General features: G+C 42.6%; 1 long non-coding RNA gene across 1 annotated transcript; it reads right to left on the bottom strand.

Moving 5' to 3' along the window:
• Positions 1 to 16: 16 nt before the first annotated feature.
• Positions 17 to 22,064, bottom strand: LOC130356417 (uncharacterized). Its single transcript, XR_008888874.1, has 3 exons — positions 21,684 to 22,064; positions 8,917 to 9,301; positions 17 to 202 (listed from the first exon to the last, which is right to left on the bottom strand). It is a non-coding gene; the product is annotated as an uncharacterized LOC130356417 (long non-coding RNA).
• Positions 22,065 to 26,708: the final 4,644 nt, after the last annotated feature.

Below are 26,708 nucleotides of genomic sequence, written 5' to 3' on the forward strand. Positions count from 1 at the left end.
TGATTTAATGAGATAAAGAGACGTACACCTACACCACTCTTGATGAATACCCCCCCAGTAAATAGATCCAGAAGGACAAGACTCTGTTCATTACATAAGAAAATAATTATAAAACGGGCAGCGCTCATCCAAACAGTCACTTATGCCATTTATGTAGTAGAACTCAGCTGGTATATATAGAGGGACACAGTTGACACAACACCTGTTGAGCCAAGACAAAGGGGTACATGTATCATTAGGTGTCTATTGTAGACCCAGTTCTACCCTTTACACTGCTTGTCTAATTTACACTCTTGCTCAAGATTTACAAAAGTTGTGCATGTCCTTTGATAAATTTGGTGCAAATAAAGAAAGGCCCCCCTCGCTCTACCGTGCATCCTTCTCTACCTCACACGGTACACTGCTCACTGCTCATAGCTAGAAGTGCTGGAGCAGCAGTGTGCGCCGAACACAGAGGGGAAGATTATCAAAGAATTTTGCGTTAAAAAAAATCTATTTTGGCGCGAAAAGTATCGACCACATATTCAAAGAGCTTTGTGCCGCGGTTTACACTGTTCATGTCACTTTTGTAAAAGCGGGTGTGTCCACGTATATTGTCTGCTTAATATGATATTTTCAAAGGGGTGAGAGTCCAGTTTACATCAAAAATCACACCAGCTTTTTCATAGTGTAGAAATCAAAGAAATGGTTGTAGTTGTATTGTTTTGTTGTCTTTTTTCTTTGTTTTTTGGGGAAAAGGTGTTATGTAAGTAATTATTAAAAAAGTAAATATATATATATATATATATATATATATATATATATATATACTTTTATATATTTTTTTCTTGGTCACTGCACCTGCAATCACATTTAACCCCTTATGGACCAGGCCATTTTATACCTTAAGGACCGGAGCGTTTTTTGCAATTCTGACCACTGTCACTTTAAACATTAATAACTCTGGAATACTTTTAGTTATCATTCTGATTCCGAGATTGTTTTTTCGTGACATATTCTACTTTAACTTAGTGGTAAAATTTTATGGTAACTTGCATCCTTTCTTGGTGAAAAATCCCCAAATTTGATGAAAAAAATGAAAATTTTGCATTTTTCTAACTTTGAAGCTCTCTGCTTGTAAGGAAAATGGATATTCAAAATATATTTTTTGGGGTTCACATGTCTACTTTATGTTTGCATCATAAAATTTATGAGTTTTTACTTTTGGAAGACACCATAGGGCTTCAAGGTTCAGTAGTAATTTTGAAATTTTTCACAAAATTTTCAAACTCACTATTTTTCAGGGACCAGTTCAGTTTTGAAGTGGATTTGAAGGGTCTTCATATTAGAAATACCCCATAAAAGACCCCATTATAAAAACTACACCCCCTAAAGTATTCAAAAAAACATTCAGTAAGTGTATTAACCCTTTAGGTGTTTCACAGGAATAGCAGCAAAGTGAAGGAGAAAATTCAAAATCTTCATTTTTTACACTCGCATGTTCTTGTAGACCCAATTTTTGAATTTTTGCAAGGGATAAAAAGGAAAAAATTTTTACTTGTATTTGAAACCCAATTTCTCTCGAGTAAGCACATACCTCATATGTCTATGTTAATTGTTCGGCGGGCGCAGTAGAGGGCTCAGAAGGGAAGGAGCGACAAATGGTTTTTGGGGGGCATGCCGCATTTAGGAAGCCCCTATGGTGCCAGGACAGCAAAAAAAAAACACATGGCATACCATTTTGGAAACTAGACCCCTCAGGGAACGTAACAAGGGGTAAAGTGAACCTTAATACCCTACAGGTGATTCACGACTTTTGCATATGTAAAAAAAATATATATTTTTTTACCTAAAATGCTTGGTTTCCCAAAAATTTTACATTTTTAAAAAGGGTAATAGCAGAAAATACCCCCCAAAATTTGAAGCCCAATTTCTCCCGATACAGAAAACACCTCGCATGGGGGTGAAAAGTGCTCTGCTGGTGCACTACAGGTCTCAGAAGAGAAGGAGTCACATTTGGCTTTTTGAAAGCAAATTTTGCTCTGGGGGCATGCCGCATTTAGGAAGCCCCTATGGTGCCAGAACAGCAAAAAAAAACACATGGCATACCATTTTGGAAACTAGACCCCTCGGGGAACGTAACAAGGGGTAATGTGAACCTTAATACCCTACAGGTGTTTCACGACTTTTGCATATGTAAAAAAATATATATTTTTTTTACCTAAAATGCTTGGTTTCCCAAAATTTTTACAATTTTAAAAAGGGTAATAGCAGAAAATACCCCCCAAAATTTGAAGCCCAATTTCTCCCGATTCAGAAAACACCCCATATGGGTGTGAAAAGTGCTCTGCTGGCGCACTACAGGTCTCAGAAGAGAAGGAGTCACATTTGGCTTTTTGAAAGCGAATTTTGCTCTGGGGGCATGCCGCATTTAGGAAGCCCCTATGGTGCCAGGACAGCAAAAAAAAAACACATGGCATACCATTTTGGAAACTAGACCCCTCGGGGAACGTAACAAGGGGTAATGTGAACCTTAATACCCTACAGGTGTTTCACGACTTTTGCATATGTAAAAAAATATATATTTTTTTTACCTAAAATGCTTGGTTTCCCAAAATTTTTACAATTTTAAAAAGGGTAATAGCAGAAAATACCCCCCAAAATTTGAAGCCCAATTTCTCCCGATTCAGAAAACACCCCATATGGGTGTGAAAAGTGCTCTGCTGGCGCACTACAGGTCTCAGAAGAGAAGGAGTCACATTTGGCTTTTTGAAAGCGAATTTTGCTCTGGGGGCATGCCGCATTTAGGAAGCCCCTATGGTGCCAGGACAGCAAAAAAAAAACACATGGCATACTATTTTGGAAACTAGACCCCTCGGGGAACGTAACAAGGGGTAATTTGAACCTTAATACCCTACAGGTGTTTCACGACTTTTGCATATGTAAAAAAATATTTATTTTTTTTACCTAAAATGCTTGTTTTCCCAAAAATTTAACATTTTTTAAAAGGGTAATAGCAGAAAATACCCCCCAAAATTTGAAGCCCATTTTCTCCCGAGTACGGCGATACCCCATATGTGGCCCTAAACTGTTGCCTTGAAATACGACAGGGCTCCAAAGTGAGAGCGCCATGCGCATTTGAGGCCTAAATTAGGGACTTGCATAGGGGTGGACATAGGGGTATTCTACGCCAGTGATTCCCAAACAGGGTGCCTCCAGCTGTTGTAAAACTCCCAGCATGCCTGGACAGTCAACGGCTATCTGGCAATACTGGGAGTAGTTGTTTTGCAACAGCTGGAGGCTCCGTTTTGGAAACAGTGGCGTACCAGACGTTTTTCATTTTTATTGGGGAGGGGGGTTGTATAGGGGTATGTGTATATGTAGTGTTTTTTACTTTTTATTTTATTTTGTGTTAGTGTAGTGTAGTGTTTTTAGGGTACAGTCGCACGGGCGGGGGGTTCACAGTAGTTTCTCGCTGGCAGTTTGAGCTACGGCAGAAAATTTGACGCAGCTCAAACTTGCAGCCGGATACTTACTGTAATCCTCTGCCCATGTGAGTGTACCCTGTACGTTCACATTGGGGGGGGGGAACATCCAGCTGTTGCAAAACTACAACTCCCAGCATGTACGGTCTATCAGTGCATGCTGCGAGTTGTAGTTTTGCAACCGCTGGAGGCTCCGTTTTGGAAACAGTGGCATACCAGACGTTTTTCATTTTTATTGGGGAGGGGAGGGGGGCTGTGTAGGGGTATGTGTATATGTAGTGTTTTTTACTTTTTATTTTATTGTGTGTTAGTGTAGTGTAGTGTTTTTAGGGTACAGTCACACGGGCGGGGGGTTCACAGTAGTTTCTCGCTGGCAGTTTGAGCTGCGGCAGAAATTTTGCCGTACCTCAAACTTGCAGCCGGATACTAACTGTAATCCTCCGCCCTTGTGAGTGTACCCTGTACGTTCACATTGGGGGGGGAACATCCAGCTGTTGCAAAACTACAACTCCCAGCATGTACGGTCTATCAGTGCATGCTGGGAGTTGTAGTTTTGCAACAGCTGGAGGCACACTGGTTGTGAAACACCGAGTTTGGTAACAAACTCAGTGTTTTGCAACCAGTGTGCCTTCAGCTGTTGCAAAAGCTACAACCCCCAGCATGTACGGACAGCGGAAGGGCATGCTGGGTGTTGTAGTTATGCAACAGCTGGAGGCATACTACTTTGGCTGGGGATGCTGGGGATTGTAGTTATGCAACAGCTGGAGACACACTGGTTTACTACTTAACTCAGTGTGCCTTCAGCTGTTGCAAAACTACAACTCTCAGCAGTCACCGACAGCCAACGGGCATGCTGGGAGTTGTAGTTATGCAACCACCAGATGCACCACTACAACTCCCAGCATGCACTTTAGCTGATTGTGCAAGCTGGGAGTTGTAGTTACACAACAGCTGAAGGTACACTTTTCCATAGAAAGAATGTGCCTCCAGCTGTTGCAAAACTACAAGTCCCAGCATGCCCATAAGGGCATGCTGGGAGTTGTGGTGGTCTGCCTCTTGCTGTTGCATAACTACAGCTCCCAGCATGCCCTTTTTGCATGCTGGGAGCTGTTGCTAAGCAACAGCAGGAGGCTGTCACTCACCTCCAACGATCCTCGCCGCACAGGTCAGTCCCTCGTCGTCTCCGCCTCCGCCGCTGCTCCTGGGGCCCCGATCCCAACAGGGGCGCCGGGGATCGGGGTCCCCAGCATCCGGGGTGCACGTCCCGCACCCGCTCACGTCCTCCGGAAGAGGGGCGGAGCGGGTTGCGGGAGTGACACCCGCAGCAGGCGCCCTGATTGGTCGGCTGGTAATCCGGCCGACGAATCAGGGCCATCGTGAGGTGGCACCAGTGCCACCTCACCCCTGCTGGCTCTGGCTGATCGGGGCCGTCTCTGACGGCCCCGATCAGCCAATAATTCCGGGTCACCGGGTCACTGGAGACCCGATTGAATCGGAATCCGCCGCAGATCGCTGGACTGAATTGTCCAGCGATCTGCGGCCATCGCCGACATGGGGGGTCATAATGACCCCCCTGGGCGATATGCCCCGATGCCTGCTGAACGATTTCAGCAGGCATCGGGGACCGGCTCCGCTCCAGATGGTTGCGGGGGGCCGGTAAAACACATGACGTTCTCATACGTCATGTGTCCTTAAGGACTCGGAAATGGAGACGTATGAGAACGTCATGTGTCCTTAAGGGGTTAAGCTCAGAAATGTTTTATTTATACACTTATTGCTTGTCTGGGCACTAGTAACCATGGAATATTTTGTGAGATGTTTCCACCAGAATTTTCTTGGATGTAAAAGTTGGCACAAAAATTGCCGATTTTGGCACCAAACTCGGCAATTTTGGCATTAAAAAAATCTCATGGTTGTAACAAGAAAAATATTTTGGTGCAAAAAAACTAACAAAAGTGGCACAAAAATGAATTTTCACGTATTTTCAAAGCAACAAAAGAGACCTTTGAAAATGTGAGGAGAAAAAAAAGGTGTGAATAATAACAGTAGTTTTTGAGAATCTCCCCCAGAATGTCTGAGTTTAAAAAATATGTAATTTTGCTGAACAATCTGTCCCCTTAACTCTATATCAGTGTTTACCAACCAGAATGCCTCCAAGTGTTGCAATACTTGGCATGCTGGGAGTTGAAGTTTTGCAAAAGCTGGAGGCACCCTGTTAGCATAAATTAGTGTGCAACATGGGTATGTAGCAGAGCTGAATGTGATTATGTGTAAGCATGACCACACACACACTCAACATTGTTACATACACCTGATCACACACTCAGCTCTGTATAATACACCTGATCCCACACTCAGCTCTGCCTAATATACACACTCACACACTCAACTCTGCTACATACACACAACCACACACTCAGCATTGCTACATACACACATTCACATACTTAGTCCTGTTACATACACACATTCACACACTCAGCTCTGCTACATGCACACACACACTTAGCTCTACTACATATATGCACTCACACACTCATCTCTGCTACATACACACAATCACACACTCAGCTCTGCTACATACACACACTTAGACACTCAGCTCTGCTACATACACACACTCACACACTCAACTCTGCTACATACACACACTCAAACACTCAACTCTGCTACATACACACACTCAAACACTCAACTCTGCTACATACACACACTCAAACACTCAACTCTGCTACATACACACATTCCCACACTAAACTCTGCTAAATACACACACACACACTCAAGTCTGCTACATACACACACACTCACACACTCAACTCTGCTATATATACACACTCAGCTCTGCTACATATACACATTCACACACTCAACTTTGCTACATACACTCATTCACACACTCAGCTCTGCTACATACACACACGTACACACTCAGCTCTGCTACATACACACTCACACACCTGCCTCTGCTACATACACACACTCACACATATACATAGACCTAACAGCAATATCTTCTTGTCTCTCCCTGCACATACAGTGGTTTATTCTTAGCTGTGGTCACCATGGTTACACTACACAGGTGCAATCTCCTGCACTCATCAAGAGCAGCTGGGGAGTTTGAATTTTACACAGTTTGAAGTCTGAACTGTGCCGGAAGTATTTCACCTGCACTATAACCTGATGTATTATCCAGTTGAATCAGGTTAGACTGCGGGTGAAGGGGTGATCATAAGTGGTCTATAATCATTTCCTTTTTTTTAAAGGTACATGAAAAAGATCACCTCTTCAGGACACAGGGCGTATGGATACGCCCTGCATTCCGAGTCCTTAAGGACCGAGGGCGTATCCATACGCCCGTGGGAAATCCGGTCCCCATCACTAGCCGGTTGGGGACCGGAGCCGGATGCCTGCTGAAATCATTCAGCAGGCACCCTGGCACATCGCCCAGGGGGGTCCTGAGACCCCCCCATGTCGGCGATCGGAGAAAATCGCATGTCAATTCAGACGTGCGATTTTCTCCAATTCCGTGCTGATCGGGTCTCTGGTGACCCAATCACCCGGAAAATAGGGCTGATCGGAGCTGTCAGCAACAGCCCCGATCAGCCTAAAGGATAGGAGTGAGGTCGCAGAGCTGCGATCTACTCCTATCCCCTGCCATTAATCAGAACGGAGTTCTGACCAATGGCAGCGCAGGACAGGGGGTTGCCATGGCAACCCCCGTTCTGCCCGCCCCTGAATGTTGAGGGGCTCTGGGAAGAAGATGGAGGCTGTACCTGCAGGAGAAGATGCCTGGGGACCTGGGATCTTCGCTGGAGCCTGCTGGATCCTGATCAGGTAGGGAATCGACAGTGAGGGGGGGAATTGAAAGTGAAAGTAAATCGATCTTTATTGTGGCAACCACTAGGGGGGTCAAACTGCAACTCCCAGCATGCCCAGACAGCCAAAGGCTGTCTGGGCATGCTGGGAGTTGTAGTTTTGCAACATCTGGAGGGTCACAGTTTGGAGACCACTGTTACAGTGGTGCCCAAACAGTAGCCCTCCAGATGTTGCCAAACTACAACTCTCAGAGATGCCTCGACTGCCCAGGCATGCTGGGAGTTGTAGTTCTGTAACATCTGTCCCTTCAGATTTAGCAATTTTCATAACATTTTTGAAAATTGCTGCTCTACTTTGAAGCCCTCTAATTTTTTCAAAAAGCAAAAATATGTCCATTTTATGATGCCAGCATAAAGTGGACATATTGTATTTGTGAAGAAAAATACAATTTATTTGGAATATCCATTTTCCTTACAATTAGAGAGCTTCAAAGTTAGAAAAATGGAACATTTTCAAAATTTTCATGAAATTTTGGGATTTTTCACCCAAAAAGGATGCAATTAACGCCAAAAATTTACCACCAAAATAAAGTAGAATATGTCACGAAAAAACTATCTCAGAATCAGAATATTCGGTAAAAGCGTTTTCGCGTTATTAATTCGTAAAGTGACGGTGGTCATAATTGCGAAAAAGGGCTCAGTCCTTAAGGTGAAAAAGGGCTGCGTCCTTAAGGGGTTAAGTATCACAGAGATAATCTGACTGGCGACATAAGCATAGTAATCTCCGCAATCCAAATGGAAAATTAAATGCATGATTTAGAGCATCTTGCTAAGTGCAGTCCAAGATGGCTTATATTTGCGTTAAAAATATGGTCATCACGCAAGATTTCTGTGGGTAAATGAAATGTACGCAGTTAATAAATTTGTGTGTACTAAATATGTCACTCCAAGGTACACCAAAACTTACACATCTGGAGGAAATGCTCCACCAGAATGTGCGCAAAAAAGACGCAAAAAAACAGCTCGTACAAAACTGTGCGCAAAATTTTTTACACAAAACAGGGCTAAAATCTTTGATACATGTCCCCCAATGTGTGTAAGCACTCCCTTCTCCAATTTCCCCAAATAGCAGGGGGGTGAAAGATATTGTAGGGAAAGAGTATAAAGAAAAAGGGGGGAGGTGTAGAATGCATTTGACTGATTTCACATTGGGGTGACCAAAACTAGGCAACCAGTACTACTCGCCAAGTTCGCACAAAAAAAAGTCCCCTCCAGCAGCTCACAATTTATCAAAACCTGTGCAGAGGAAAAGTTGCCCAGTTGCCCATAGCAACCAATCAGCTTGCTTATTTAATTTTTAACAAGGCCTCTGCAAAATGAATTTGAATCTGAAAATGAAAATTAATCTGATTGGTTGCTATTGGCAACTGGTCAACTTTTCCTTTGCACAGATTTTGATAAATCTCCCCAAATATCTCTAAAGGATGAAAGATGATACTCTTCCTGTACATAGGTTTTGATAAATATCCCATGTGTCTAGAAGTTCAGCACTGAGGCCATTGAAATGATTGTGTTAGTTACATGAATCTGGTGTTAATAGTGAGAAATGTATAGAAAAACATGTAGTGTCCTACCTGTGCCGTCCATCAGATGAATGTTGCTGCATCCTAGGAGTTTGTTAAAAGGGAATAGAAAACAGAGCTATTTGTTTCCAAAAACAGCACCATACCTGTCCTCATGTTGTATGTAGTATTACTAGTTTTCTCCATTCACTTTTGAAGAACTGGGCAGCGATATCACACACAACATTAGGACAGAGGTGGTGCAGTTTTCAGAAGAAATCAGCTCTGATTTTCTCATCCTGGATTACCCATTCAACTTCTCTTTGCTGAATGTTTTCTTTATCCTGTCCTAGGCATTTGGAAGGCATGCTAAGAACCAATCTTCTTGGTTTGTTGGTTGTATTCGGCTGCTCCTGGCCATCCTCCCTCTGATCCTTGAAATTTCTTGTCTTCTTTGCTGAGGAAAGGCAAAGATATAGATGATCCCCTGTGATGTCACATGTGTGATGTCACCAACCTTGACTCACAGTTCTATAAGCGAGGGAAGAAATGTAAAACACACACGCATATAATATATATATAGATAGATAGACACATGTCTCTATTGCTATGGTAAAGGGTAATTTTTGAATATTTCTGCCATTTTCTTCTACATAGCAGTTCTATTCTGCATGCTTTAATCTATATATCTATCTATATATATAAAACTCAATGGGGGACATGTATCATTTCCAGTGTATAATAGAAGTTTTTTACTCCTCTGCCTGTTGTCCAAATTTGGCGCAGCTGCGTTAAATTTATCATTCTTGTGCAGCTACTCTCTTGAATTGCGTTTAAATTTAGAATTCTCCTCAGAGCATAAATTTACCCCGCAGCTCTATTTAGTAGGAGCTTTGTCTGCAGCATATCTGCACCTAAACAGTAAATGTGTCCTCGTTATTAGTTTTAGAATTTTTCTTCTTCATTATGTAGAGTTTTAATCTCACAATAATACCCCTTTTTGCACCCAATTATAACACATCAATTATACCAATGTCCTTATTCTTCATTTAACATTTGTGACACCCCTGTGCAAATCACCTCAAATGTACATGGTGCACTCTACCTTATGGGCCTTGTTGTGCGCCCGCAGAGCACTTTGCGCCCACATGTGGTATCTCCGTACTCTGGCTAAATTGTGTCCCAAAAAATGGGGATCTTTTTTCCCATTTACCTCTTGTGAAAATGTAAAGTATGCGGCAACACCAGCATGTCAGTGTAAATAATTAAATTTTTATACACTAACATACTGGTGTACACTCCAACTGTTCCTTTTCATAATGGGTAAAAGGAGAAAAAGCCCCCCAAAATCTGTAAGGCAATTTCTCCCGAGTACGGCGATACCCCATATGTGTCCCTAAACTGTTGCCTTGAAATACGACAAAGTGAGAGAGCGCCATGCGCATTTGAGGCCTAAATTAGGGTTTTGCATAGAGGTGGACATAGGGGTATTCTATGCCAGTGTTTCCCAAACAGGGTGCCTCCAGCTGTTGCAAAACTCCCAACATTCCTGGACAGTCAATGGCTCTCCGGCAATACTGGGAGTTGTTGTTTTGCAACAGCTGGAGGCTCCATTTTGGAAACAGTGCCGTACCAGACGTTGTTCATATTTATTGGGGAGGGGAGGGGGGCTGTGTAGCGCTATGTGTACATGTAGTGTTTTTTACTTATTTTATTTAAGTGTAGTGTAGTGTTTTTAGGGTACAGTCACACGGGCGGGGGTTCACAGCGAGTTTGCTGCATCTCAATCTTGCAGCACTCTCTGTAAACCTCCGCCCATGTGATTGTACCCTGTCCATTCACATTGGGGGGAGGGGGGGTGGGACATCCAGCTGTTGCAAAACTACAACTCCGAGCATGCCCTTTGGCTGTCCGTGCATGCTGGGAGTTGTAGTTTTGCAACAGCTGGAGGCACACCGGTTGCAAAACACGGAAACAGACTCAGTGTTTTGTAAACCAGTGTGCCTTCAGCTGTTGCAAAAACTTCAAATCTCAGCATACAGTGACAGCAGAAGGACATGCTGGAACTTGTAGTTATGCAACAGCTGGAGGCATACTGCTACAACTCCCAGCATGCCCTTTGGCAGTCTGTGCATGCTGAGGGTTGTAGTTATGCAACAGCTGAAGGCACACTGGTTGCAAAACACTTGAACGTTTTTTTTACTTAACTTAGTGTTTCCAAACCAGTGTGCCTCCATTTCCCAGCATGCATGGTCTGTCAGTGCATGTTGGGCGTTATAGTTTGGAGGCACAGCTGGAGGCACACGGGTTGGGAAAAAGAGTTAGGAAACAATGTTTCCCAACTAGTGTGCCTCCAGCTGTTGCAAAACTATAATTCCCAGCATGGCCAGACATGCTGGAAGTTGTATTTCGGCAACATCTGAAGGGTCAGATGTTGATGAACTACAACTCCCAGCATGCTTGGGCAGTCTGGGCATGCTGAGAGTTGTAGTTTTGCAACAGCTGGAGGTCCACAGTTTGTAGACCACTGTATAATGGTCTCCAATCTGTGGTCTTCCAGATGTTACAGAACTACAACTCCCAGCATGCCTCGACAGAGTGGGCATGCTGAGATTTGTAATTTTGGAACATCTGGAAGAGCACAGATTGGAGACCATTATACAGTGGTCTCCAAACTGTGGCCCTCCAGATGTTGCAAAACTACAACTCCCAGCATGCCCAGAAAGCCAAAGGCTGTCTGGGTATGCTGGAAGTTGCAGTTTTGAAACTCCCAGAGGCAGCGGTGAGATTGCTTTACGGCGATCTCACTGCTGCCAATGAAGATGCCGCCCTGCTGCTGCACACTCACCCCCGGGACCGCCTGGAGGACGCCGCTCGCGCCGGGACAGCTTGGGACACCGCATGGCCGGGAAAGTGACGCCGGGGGACGGGTAAGGGACACTTAGCAAAGCGGTGTGTGTCCCGATCCCCGTGATCCGGACACACCGCGCTGCTAAGTATTCTCATAGCGAAACGCTGCTATCAGCTAGTCAGATTTGACTAGCTGATAGCAGTGATCGCTGGGGGGTGGGGGGGGATGAAACCCCGGGGGGGGGGGGGGGGATGAAACCCCCCGTGGTCACATGGTAAGATGGCTGGCTATCAGTGATAGCCACCATCTTACCGGGCGCTGGGGAAAAGTATAACGGAAAGCAGTACATTTTAAAAATAAAAGGAAAATTATCTACAGTGTTAAGTGGATTACAAAGCTATTTTAATGTGACGGAGCTTGTTCAATGATAAGTAAGTTATCAAACATTTCCTATGTAAATGTATTAAATTGTTGGATTATAAAATAACAATACCAATATACAAGTGATCTAATGAATAACTGAACTGTAAACAAATATTCTATATGCATATTATTTTAAAAGTGCTTTGGAATAACCAAGGAGTAAAAAGCAATATAAAGCAAACCAAATGAGGAATTGAGATAGGAAAGTTATAACATTCTGGTGGTTCCTTAGGAGAACTTTCCTTCAGAAATAGAAAGGATTGCTACGTGCAGTTAAAGATGGCTTATATTTGCGGGGAAAAAGACGCTCTTGCGTCAAAATTTTTGGTGCAAAGGAAAAGTACGCAGGTAATAAATCCATGCGTACTATATATGCAGCTCCAAGGTACCCTGATTCAGCCACATCTGGACGACATGCTCTACCAAAACATGCGCAAAAAAAAACGCAAAAAAAGGGCTTGCGCAAAATTTTGCGCAAAAAAATACACCCAAAACAGGGGTAAAATCTTTCATACATGTCCCCCAATGTGTGTGTGTGTGTGTGTGTGTGTGTATGTATGTGTGTATGTATGTTTGTATGTTCCACAAAAACTTTCAAAAGGCTAAAGATATTAACATGAAACTTGGCACACATGTTACTTATATGTCAGCAACAAACATTTGGATAGGGGATTTAACCCTTACTCACCCCCATTTGCCAGGGGCGGGGCTTATGTTTAAAGTCCCATGCAAGTCAATGAGATATATATGTTACCGCATAACTTCCAAACGGCAGGAGATATTTCGATAATACTTGGTCACATGTTACTTATATGTCCACTTAAAATATAGGATAGTTAATTTAACCCTTAACTACCCCCATTTGTGAGGGTCTGGGTTTTTGTTTAAAGTCCCATGCAAATCAATGGGAAATGTATGTTCCCATACGGGTCGGGATAGGAGGACGGGATGGGAGGTCGGGATTGGAGGTCGGGATAGGAGGACGGGATAGGAGGACGGGATATGAGGACGGGATAAGAGGACGGGATAGGAGGTCGAGATATGAGGACGGGAAAGGAGGTTGGGAAAGGAGGACGGGATAGGAGGACGGGATAGGAGGTCGGGATAGGAGGTCGAGATAGGAGGTCGAGAAAGGAGGACGGGTAGGAGGTCGGGATAGGAGGTCGAGATAGGAGGTAGGGATAGGAGGACGGGATAGGAGGTCCGGATAGGAGGTAGGGATAGGAGGACGGTATAGGAGGTCGGGACAGGAGGTCGAGATAGGAGGACGGGATAGGAGGTCAGGATAGGAGGATGGGACAGGAGGACGGGATAGGAGGTCGGAATAGGAGGATGGGACAGGAGGATGGTATAGGAGGTCGAGATAGGAGGATGGGATAGGAGGTCGGGATGTGGGGTCAGGATATGAAGTCAAAAGCTTCCTCCTTTGTTTATTTTCCTCCCCAACAAGGATTAGGAAGGAAAACCGGGCGACGCCGGGTACTCAGCTAGTATATATATATATATATATATATATATATATATATATATATATAAAACTCAATCGGGGAGATTTATCAAAACCTGTGCAGAGGAAAAGTTGCCCAGTTGCCCATAGCAACCAATCAGATCACTTATTTCATTTTGCAGAGGTTTTCCGAAAAATGAAAGAAGCGATCTGATTGGTTGCTATGGGCAACTCAGCAACTTTTCCTCTGGACAGGTTTTGATAAATCTCCCCCAATGTGTGTATGTGTGTACGTTCCGTCATTACGTCTAAACGGCTAAAGATATTAACATGAAACTTGGTACATGTTACCTATATGTCAACAACAAACATAGGATAGGTGATTTAACCCTTACTCACCCCCATTTGCCAGGGGCAGGGTTTATGTTTAAAGTCTCATACATGTCAATGGGAAATGTATGTTCCCACATAACTTCCGTACAGCTGGAGATATTTCAATACCTGGTAAACATATTACTGGTCGGGATAGGAGGTCAGGATATGAGGACAGGAAAGGAGGATGGGATAGGAGGTCGGGATAGGAGGACAGGATAGGAGGACTGGGATAGGAAGTCAGGATAGGAAGTAGGGACAGGAGGTCGAGATAGGAGGACGGGATATGAGGACGGGATATAGGGATGGGATATGAGAACGTGATAGGAGTAAGGGATAGGGGACGGGATAGGAGGTCGGGATAGGAGGTCGAGATAGATGGACTGGATAGGAGGTCGGGATAGGAGGTCGGGATAGGAGGTCGAGATAGGAGGACGGGATAGGAGGACGAGATAGGAGGACGGGATAGGAGGTCAGGATAGGAGGTCGAGATAGGAGGTCGAGATAGGAGGTCGAGATAGGAGGATGAGATATGAGGACGGGATAGGAGGACGGGATAGGAGGACGGGATAGGAGGTTGAGATAGTAGGAGGTCAAGATAGGAGGATGGGATAAGAGGACGGGATAAGAGGATGGGATAAGAGGACGGGATAGGAGGTTGGGATAGGAGGTCGGGATAGGAGGATGGGATATGAGGTCGAGATATGATGACGAGATAGGTGGTCGGGATAGGAGGTTGGGATATGAGGACGGGATATGGGGTTGGGATATGACAACAATATATGAGGACGGGATATGAAGTCAAAAGCTTCCTCCTTTGTTTATTTTCCTCCCCAACAAGGATTAGGAAGGAGAAAAAAAAATATCTATATCTATATATATATATATATATATATATAACTCAATGGGGGAGATTTATCAAAACTTGTGCAGAGCAAGAGTGGTGCAGTTGCCCATGGCAACCAATCAGATTGCTTCTTTCATTTTACAGAGGCCTTATTAAAAAAGGAAAGAATCAAGCTGATTGGTTGCTATTGGCAACTGGGCAACTTTTCCTGTTGACAGGTTTTGATAAATCTCCCACAATGTGATATTAAGATAAGATATTAACATGAAGTAAGATATTAACATGAAACTTGGCACACATGTTATGTCAACAACAAAGATATGATAGGTGATTTAACCCTTTCTTAACCCCATTTGCCAGGGTCAGGGTTTTTGTTTAAAGTCAGAAAGCCACACCCCATCTCACATAGACAAGCCCACATTTTAAGCCCCACTCCTTATATTATCTACCCTTTTTGTGCATCGGTCTGGCTTGCAAATCACGCCCAGTCCCACAAAGCCACGTCCTCTTCTATTTTCAGCTTATAATTTCTTCATCACAAATCAGTCCCATCTGAGGACAGGATATGAGGATGGGACATAAGGACGGGATATGAGGACAGGATATAAGGATGGAATATAAGGATGGTATATGAGGTCGGGATATAAAGATGGGATGTGGGCATATGATATGAGGATGGGATATGAGGATGGGATCTGGGGTCAAGATAGGAGGTGAGAATAGGAGGACAGGATATAAGGATGGGATATGAGGTTGAGATATGAGGACAGAATATGAGAATGGAATATGAGGACAGGATAGAAGGTAGAGATATGAGGACAGGATTTGAGGATGGGATATGAGGATAGCATATGAGGTCGGGATATGAGGACAGGATATGAAGTCGGGATATGAGGATGGGATATGAGGTTGGGACATAAGGACGGGATATGAGGTCAGTATATGAGGATGGGATATGAGGATAGCATATGAGGACAGGATATGAGGATGGGACATAAGGACGGTATATGAGGTTGTGATATGAGGATGGGATATGAGGACAGGATATGAGGTCGGGATATGAGGATGGGATATGAGGACGGGATAGGAGGACAGGATATGAGGTCTGAATAGGAGGACAGCATATGAGGATGGCATATGAGGTCGGGATATGAGGATGGGATATGAGGACAGGATATGAGGTCGGGATGAGGACAGGATAAGAGGATGGGATATAAGGTCGGGATATGAGGACAAGATGTGAGGACGGGATGTGAGGTCGGGATATGAGGACAGGATATTAGGTCGTGATAAGAGGACCGATATGAGGACAGGATATGAGGTCGGGATATGAGGAAGGGATATGAGGATTGGATTGGAGGTCGGGATAGGATGCCGGGATATGAGGACGGGATAGGAGGACGGGATAGAAGGACGGAATAGGAGGTTGGGATAAGAGGTCGGGATCGGAGGACAGGATAGGAGGTCGAGGTCGAGAGACCTTTGAAAATGTCAGGAAAAAAATAAAAGGTGTGAATAATAACAGTAGAATCTCCCCCAGAATGTCTGGGTTTAAAAAATTAGTAATTTTGCTGAACAATCTGTTCCCTTAACTCTATATCAGTGTTTACCAACCAGAATGCCTCCAAGTGTTGCAATACTTGGTATGCTGGGAGTTGAAGTTTTGCAAAAGCTGGAGGCACCCTGTTAGCAGAAATTTGTGTGCAACATGGGTATGTAGCAGAGCTGAATGTGATTATGTGTAAACATGACCACACACACTCAACATTGTTACATACACCTGATCACACACTCATCTCTGCTAAATACACCTGATCACACACTCAGCTCTGCCTAATATACACAATCACACACTCAACTCTGCTACATACATGCAACCACACACTCAGCACTGCTACATACACACATTCACATATTCAGCTCTGCTACATACACACAGTCACACACTCAGCTCTGCTACATGCACACACACACACTCAGCTCTGCTACATATACACACTCACACACTCAGCTCTGCTACATATACACACTCACACACTCAGCTCTGCTACATACACACAATCACAAACTCAACTTTACTACATACACACACACTCAGCTCTGCTACATACACACACTCACACACTTAGCTCTACTACATACACACACTTATACACTCAGTTCTGCTACATACACACACTCAACTTTGCTACATACACACACTTACACACTCAACTCTGCTACATACACACATTCACACACTCAAATCTGCTACATACACACACTCAACTTTGCTACATATACACACTCAGCTCTGCTACATACACACACGCACACACTCACACACTCAACCCTGCTACATACACACTCACACATTCAACTCTGCTACATATACACACTCACACACTCAACTCTGCTACATACACACAGTCAACTCTGCTACATACACACACTCACACATTCAACTCTGCTACATACACACACTCACACACTCAACTGCTACATATACATACTCAGCTTTGCTACATACACACATTAACACACTCAACTCTGCTACATATACACACTCAGCTTTGCTTCATACACATACTCACACACTCATTTCTGCTACATACACACACAACACACTCAACTCTACTACATACACCCACACTCAGCTCTGCTACATACACACAATCACACACTCAACTTTGCTACATACACACTCACACTCAGCTCTGCTACATTTACACACTCACACACTTAGCTCTACTACATACACACACTTATACACTCAGTTCTGCTACATACACACACTCACACACTCAACTTTGCTACATACACACACTTACACACTCAACTCTGCTACATACACACATTCACACACTCAAATCTGCTACATACACACACTCAACTTTGCTACATATACACACTCAGCTCTGCTACATACACACACGCACACACTCACATACTCAACCCTGCTACATACACACACTCACATACTCAACTCTGCTACATATACACACTCACACACTCAGCTCTACTACATACACACTCAACTCTGCTACATACACACACTCATACATTCAACTCTGCTACATACACACACACACACACTCAACTCTGCTACATATACATACTCAGCTTTGCTACATACACACATTCACACACTCAACTCTGCTATATACATACATTAACACACTCAACTCTGCTATATATACACACTCAGCTTTGCTACATACACACATTCACACACTCAGCTCTGGTACATTCACACTCTTACGCACTCAGCTCTGCTACATACACATACTCACACACTCATTTCTGCTACATACACACACTCACACACTCAACTCTGCTACATACACTCATACTCAACTCTGCTACATACACATACTCACACACTCAGCTCTGCTACATACACACACAATCACACACTCAACTTTGCTACATACACACACACACTCAGCTCTGCTACATACACACACTCAAACACTTAGCTCTACCACATACACACACTTATACACTCAGTTCTGCTACATACACACACTCACACACTCAACTTTGTTACATACACACACTTACACACTCAACTCTGCTACATACACACATTCACACACTCAAATCTGCTACATACACACACTCAACTTTGCTACATATACACACTAAGCTCTGCTACATACACACACGCACACACTCAACCCTGCTACATACACACACTCATACACTCAACTCTGCTACATATACACACTCACACACTCAACTCTGCTACATAAACACTCAACTCTGCTACATACACACACTCACACATTCAACTCTGCTACATACACACACTCACACACTCAACTCTGCTACATATACATACTCAGCTTTGCTGCATACACACATTCACACACTCAACTTTACTACATACACACATTAACACACTCAACTCTGCTACATTCACACTCTTACACACTCAGCTCTGCTACATACACATACTCACACACTCATTTCTGCTACATACACACACTCAACTCTGCTACATACACTCACACTCAACTCTGCTACTTACACACACTTACACACTCAGCTCTATTACATACACACACTCAACTCTGCTATATACACAAACTCAAACACTCAACTCTGCTACATACACACACTCACACACTCAACTCTCCTACATACACACATTCACACACTAAACTCTGCTACATACATACACACACACACACTCAACTCAGCTACATACACACACTCACACACTCAATTCTGCTATATATACACACTCATCTCTGCTACATATACAAATTCACCCACTCAACTCTGCTACATACACTCATTCACACACTCAGCTCTGCTACATACACACACTTACACACTCAGCTCTGCTACATACACACACACACTCACACACCTGCCTCATACACATACACACTCACACATATACAAAGACCTAATAGCGATATCTTCTTGTCTCTCCCTGCACATACAGTGGTTTATTCTTAGCTGTGGTCACCATGGTTACACTACACAGGTGCAATCTCCTGCACTCATCAAGAGCAGCTGGGGAGTTTGAATTTTACACAGTTTGAAGTCTGAATTGTGCCGGAAGTATTTCACCTGCACTATAACCTGATGTATTATCCAGTTGAATCAGGTTAGACTGCGGGTGAAGGGGTGATCATAAGTGGTCTATAATCATTTCCTTTTTTTAAAAGGTACATGAAAAAGATTTTAAGTATCACAGAGATAATCTGACTGGTGACATAAGCATAGTAATCTCCGCAATCCAAATGGAAAATTAAATGCATGATTTAGAGCATCTTGCTAAGTGCAGTCCAAGATGGCTTATATTTGCGTTAAAAATATGGTCATCACGCAAGATTTCTGTGGGTAAATGAAATGTACGCAGTTAATAAATTTGTGTGTACTAAATATGTCACTCCAAGGTACACCAAAACTTACACATCTGGAGGAAATGCTCCACCAGAATGTGCGCAAAAAAGACACAAAAAAACAGCTCGTACAAAACTGTGCGCAAAAAATTTAACACAAAACAGGGCTAAAATCTTTGATACATGTCCCCCAATGTGTGTAAGCACTCCCTTCTCCAATTTCCCCAAATAGCAGGGGGGTGAAAGATATTGTAGGGAAAGAGTATAAAGAAAAAGGGGGAGGTGTAGAATGCATTTGACTGATTTCACATTGGGGTGACCAAAACTAGGCAACCAGTACTACTCGCCAAGTTCGCACAAAAAAAGTCCCCTCCAGCAGCTCACAATTTATCAAAACCTGTGCAGAGGAAAAGTTGCCCAGTTGCCCATAGCAACCAATCAGCTTGCTTATTTAATTTTTAACAAGGCCTCTGCAAAATGAATTTGAATCTGAAAATGAAAATTAATCTGATTGGTTGCTATTGGCAACTGGTCAACTTTTCCTTTGCACAGATTTTGATAAATCTCCCCAAATATCTCTAAAGGATGAAAGATGATACTCTTCCTGTACATAGGTTTTGATAAATATCCCATGTGTCTAGAAGTTCAGCACTGAGGCCATTGAAATGATTGTGTTAGTTACATGAATCTGGTGTTAACCCCTTAAGGACGCAGGACGTAAATGTACGTCCTGGTGCGGTGGTACTTAACGCACCAGGACGTACATTTACGTCCTAAGCATAACCGCGGGCATCGGAGTGATGCCCGTGTCATGCGCAGCTGATCCCGGCTGCTGATCGCAGCCAGGGACCCGCCGGCAATGGCCGACGCTCGCGATCTCGCGGGCGTCCGCCATTAACCCCTCAGGTGCCGGGATCAATACAGATCCCGGCATCTGCGGCAGTGCGCGATTTGAATGAATGATCGGATCGCCCGCAGCGCTGCTGCGGGGATCTGATCATTCAGAACGCCGCACGGAGGTCCCCTCTCCTTCCTCCGTGCGGCTCCCGGCGTCTCCTGCTCTGGTCTGTGATCGAGCAGACCAGAGCAGGAGATGACCGAAAACACTGATCTGTTCTATGTCCTATACATAGAACAGATCAGTATTAGCAATCATGGTATTGCTATGAATAGTCCCCTATGGGGACTATTCAAGTGTAAAAAAAAATGTTAAAAAATGTAAAAGTAAAAGTTAAAAAAAAGTGAAAAATCCCCTCCCCCAATAAAAAAGTAAAACGTCCGTTTTTTCCTATTTTACCCCCAAAAAGCGTAAAAATTTTTTTTAATAGACATATTTGGTATCGCCACGTGCGTAAATGTCCGAACTATTAAAATAAAATGTTAATGATCCCGTACGGTTAACGGCGTGAACGAAAAAAAAAAAAAGGTCAAAATTCCTACTTTTTTTATACATTTTATTCAAAAAAAATTATAAAAAATGTATTAAAAGTTTTTTATATGCAAATGTGGTATAAAAAAAAGTACAGATCATGGCGCAAAAAATGAGCCCCCATACCGCCGCTTATACGGAAAAATAAAAAAGTTATAGGTCATCAAAATAAAGGGATTATAAACGCACTAATTTGGTTAAAAAGTTTGTGATTTTTTTTAAGCGCAACAATAATATAAAAGTATGTAATAATGGGTATCATTTTAATCGTATTGACCCTCAGAATAAAGAACACACATCATTTTTACCATAAATTGTACGGCGTGAAAACGAAACCTACCAAAATTAGCAAAATTGCGTTTTTCGTTTTAATTTCCCCACAAAAATAGTGTTTTTTGGTTGCGCCATACATTTTATGATATAATGAGTTACAAAGGACAACTGGTTGCGCAAAAAATAAACCCTCATACTAGTCTGTGGATGAAAATATAAAAGAGTTATGATTTTTAGAAGGCGAGGAGGAAAAAATGAAAACGTAAAAATTAAATTGTCTGAGTCCTTAAGGCCAAAATGGGCTGAGTCCTTAAGGGGTTAATAGTGAGAAATGTATAGAAAAACATGTAGTGTCCTACCTGTGCCGTCCATCAGATGAATGTTGCTGCATCCTAGGAGTTTGTTAAAAGGGAATAGAAAACAGAGCTATTTGTTTCCAAAAACAGCACCATACCTGTCCTCATGTTGTATGTAGTATTACTAGTTTTCTCCATTCACTTTTGAAGAACTGAGCAGCGATATCACACACAACATTAGGACAGAGGTGGTGCAGTTTTCAGAAGAAATCAGCTCTGATTTTCTCATCCTGGATTACCCCTTCAACTTCTCTTTGCTGAATGTTTTCTTTATCCTGTCCTAGGCATTTGGAAGGCATGCTAAGAACCAATCTTCTTGGTTTGTTGGTTGTATTCGGCTGCTCCTGGCCATCCTCCCTCTGATCCTTGAAATTTCTTGTCTTCTTTGCTGAGGAAAGGCAAAGATATAGATGATCCCCTGTGATGTCACATGTGTGATGGCACCAACCTTGTCTCACAGTTCTTTAAGCGAGGGAAGAAATGTAAAAAACACACGCATATAATATATATATAGATAGATAGATAGATAGATAGACACATGTCTCTATTGCTATGGAAAAGGGTAATTTTTGAATTTGTCTGCCATTTTCTTCTACATAGCAGTTCTATCCTGCATGCTTTAATCTATGTATATATATATGTATATATATATATATATATATATATATATATATATATACATATAACTCAATCGGGGAGATTTATCAAAACCTGTGCAGAGGAAAAGTTGCCCAGTTGCCCAGTTGCCCATAGCAACCAATCAGATCACTTATTTCATTTTGCAAGAATGAAAGAAGCAATCTGATTGGTTGCTATGGGCAACTCAGCAACTTTTCCTCTGGACATGTTTTGATAAATCTCCCCCAATGTGTGTATGTGTGTACGTTCCGGCATCATATCCAAACGGCTAAAGATATTAACTTGGTACACATGTTACTTATATGTCAACCACAAACATAGGATAGGTGATTTAACCCTAACTAAACCCCCTTTTGCCAGGGGCGGGGTTTATGTTTAAATTCCCATACAATTCAATGGGAAATGTATGTTCCCACATAACTTCCGTACTGCTGGAGATATTGCAATACCTGGTACACATATTACTGGTCAGGATAGGAGGTCGGGATATGAGGACTGAAAAGGAGGATGGGATAGGAGGTCGGGATAGGAGGACAGCATAGGAGGACAGGGATAGGAGGTCGGGATAGGAGGTCGAGATAGGAGGACGGGATATGAGGACGAGATATGAGGATGGGATATGAGAACGTGATAGGAGGAAGGGATAGGGGTCGGGATAGGAGGTCGAGATAGATGGGCTGGATAGGAGGTCGGGATAGGAGGTCGGGATAGGAGGATGAGATAGGAGGTCGAGATAGGAGGACGAGATAGGAGGACGGGATAGGAGGTCGAGATAGGAGGACGAGATAGGAGGACGGGATAGGAGGTCGAGATAGTAGGTGGTCGAGACAGGAGGATGGGATAAGAGGACGGGATAAGAGGACGGGATAGAAGGACGGGATAGGAGGTCGGGATAGGTCGGGATAGGAGGACGGAATATGAGGTCGAGATATGATGACGAGATAGGAGGTTGGGATGGGAGGTAGGGATATGAGGACGGGATATGGGGTTGGGATATGACAATAATATATGAGGACGGGATATGAAGTCAAAAGCTTCCTCCTTTGTTTATTTTCCTCCCCAACAAGGATTAGGAAGGAAAAACCGGGCAATGCCGGGTATTCAGCTAGTATATATATATAAAACTCAATGGGGGAGATTTATCAAAACTTGTGCAGAGCAAGAGTGGTGCAATTGCCCATGGCAACCATTCAGATTGCTTCTTTCATTTTACAGAGGCCTTATTAAAAAAGGAAGGAAGCAAGCTCATTGGTTACTATGGGCTACTGGGCAACTTTTCCTGTGGACTGGTTTTGATAAATCTCCCCCAATGCAGGGGCGGACATATCGCCTGTGCAGCTGGTTCAGCTGCACAGGGGCCCAGCGTGAGAGGGTGCCCGCTGCCCTCTCCAGGTCCGGCCCCAGAGGCGAGCATTAGGCCACATACCACCGCATACTCCCCGACCACATCTAGTTTGACAGCACCCAGATTGACGCTGCGTTCAACCACCCCTGCAGCCAGTGGCGTCTCTGGTGGGGGCGGGTGTTAGGGGGGCCAGAGGGGGCCACGGCCCCCCCTACATCATGATTGCCCCCCCTTGTGCCCCCCCTAGCAGCAGTAGGTCACTAGCAGCTCTCATGGCCACCAGTAAGGGGCCCGAGCCCCCGCTGCACCCGACGCCCCCCGGAGCCACCTACTCCGGCATCCTTTTTTTAAATAAATATTCAGCCTGCAGCCCTGTCACCACGCACGGGCCGCGTTATGCAGACTGGGAAGAGAAGACAGGAAGCTCCTCCCCCTCTCTCACTCCCCTGTATGCTGCTGCTGGACCTTGTGGAGCAGGCCTGCTGTGTGTATACAGGCCTGGACACCACCAGTATGGAAGACTTACCTGCCCAGTGCCCACTGCTGATGCTGCCCTTTTAAAGTAAATAACTTGCTTGGGGGAGAGGGGGAAAGTTGTAGGAGACAGTGGGAGGTAGTTCAGTGTTTCCCAACCAGGGGGCCTCCAGCTGTTGCAAAACTACAACTCCCAGCATTCCTTTGGCTTTATGAGCATACTGGGAGTTGTAGTTTTGCAACAGCTGGAGGCCCCCAGGTTGGGAAACACTGATCTATCTATCTATCTATCAATCAATCTATTATATATCTATCTCCTATCTATCTATCTATCTATCTCATATCTATCCATCCATCCATCTATCTATATCCATCTATTTATGCATCTATCTATCTATCTTTCTCATATCTATCTCATATCTATCTATCTATCTCATATCTATCTATCTATCCTCATATCTATCTCATATCTATCTATCTATCTATCTCATATCTATCTCATATCTATCTATCTCATATCTATCTCATATCTATCTCATATCTATCTATCTCCTATCTATCTATCTCATATCTATCTATCTATCTCATATCTATCTATCTCATATCTATCTATCTATCTATCTCATATCTATCTCATATCTATCTATCTATCTATCTATATCATATCTATCTATCTATCAATCTATCTCATATCTATCTATCTCATATCTATCTATCTATCTCATATCTATCTCATATCTATCTCATATCTATCTATCTATCTATCTATCTATCTCATATCTATCTCATATCTATCTATCTCATATCTATCTCATATCTATCTATCTATCTCATATCTATCTATCTATCTATCTATCTATCTCATATCTATCTCATATCTATCTATCTATCTATCTCATATCTATCTCATATCTATCTATCTATCTATCTATCTCATATCTATCTCATATCTATCTATCTATCTATCTCATATCTATCTATCTATCTATCTATCTCATATCTATCTATCTATCTATCTATCTCATATCTATCTATCTATCTATCTATCTATCTAACTCAGATAGATGAGAGATAGATAGATAAATAGATATGAGAGATAGATAGGTAGATGGATGATATATAGATAGACAGATACATAAATATATATATATATATATATAGATAGATAGATAGATAGATATGAGATAGATAGAAAGATAGATAAATAGATGATATATAGATAGAGAGATGATATATAGAAAGATACATAAATAGATGGATAGATAGATGATAGACAGATCGATAGATAGATGATAGATACATAGATATGATATAGATAGATAGATAGATGATAGATAGATATGATATAGACAGATAGATAGATAGATTAGATAGATAGATAGATAGATAGATAGGAGATAGATGGATATGATATAGATAGATGGATATGATATAGATACATTTATATGATATAGATAGATAGATCAGTTTCCCAACCAGGGGGCCTTCAGCTGTTGCAAAACTAAAACTCCCAGCATTCCTTTGGCTTTATGAGCATACTGGGAGTTGTAGTTTTGCAACAGCTGGAGGCCCCCCTAGTTGGAAACACTGATCTATATCAATCATTTATCTATTATCTATCTATCTATCCAAAAAAAAAAAAAAATCAAGAGACCAGCAGCACACAGAAAAATGAGTGCAAAAAAGGTGGAGATTTATTGCATTATCCCAGTGTACAAAAGAAGCGACGTTTCAGCGACCTCTCGTCGCCGTTCTCAAGGAGCTTGAGAATGGCGACGAGAGGTTGCTGAAACGTCGCTTCTTTTGTACACTGGGATAATGCGATAAATCTCCACCTTTTTTGCACACATTTTTCTGTGTGCTGCTGGTCTCTTGTTTTTTTCTAGTACAAGTGAACCTCTCACCAAGGTCCACACCCAGCGGGCACCATTGCATTGGTTTTCTTAATTTTGTTGTGCTGCTCTTCTGGAGTTTTTTTTTTTTTATCTATCTATCCATCTATCTCCTATCTATCTATCTCATATCTATCTATCTCATATCTATCTATCTATCTATCTATCTATCTATCCATCTATCTATATCCATCTATTTATGTATCTATCTATCTTTCTATTTATCTATCTATCTCATATCTATCTCAGATAGATGAGAGATAGATGAAAGATAGATAGATATGAGAGATAGATAGATAGATGATATATAGATATATAGATAGATATGAGATAGATAGAAAGATAGATAGATAGATGATAGATAGATAGATGATAGATAGATATGAAATAGATAGATAGATGATAGATAGATATGATATAGATAGATAGATAGGAGATAGATGGATAGATAGATGATTGATAGATAGATAGATAGATAGATCAGTGTTTCCCAACCAGGGGGCCTCCAGCTGTTGCAAAACTACAACTCCCAGTATGCTCATAAAGCCAAAGACATGCTGGGAGTTGTCATTTTGGAATAGCTAGAGGCCCCCTGGTTGGGATACACTGATCTATCTATCTATCTCATATCTAGCTATCTATCTATCTCATATCTATTATCTATCTATCTATCTATAT

The sequence above is a fragment of the Hyla sarda genome, chromosome 2, assembly GCF_029499605.1.
Source record: "Hyla sarda isolate aHylSar1 chromosome 2, aHylSar1.hap1, whole genome shotgun sequence".
NCBI lineage: Eukaryota > Metazoa > Chordata > Amphibia > Anura > Hylidae > Hyla > Hyla sarda.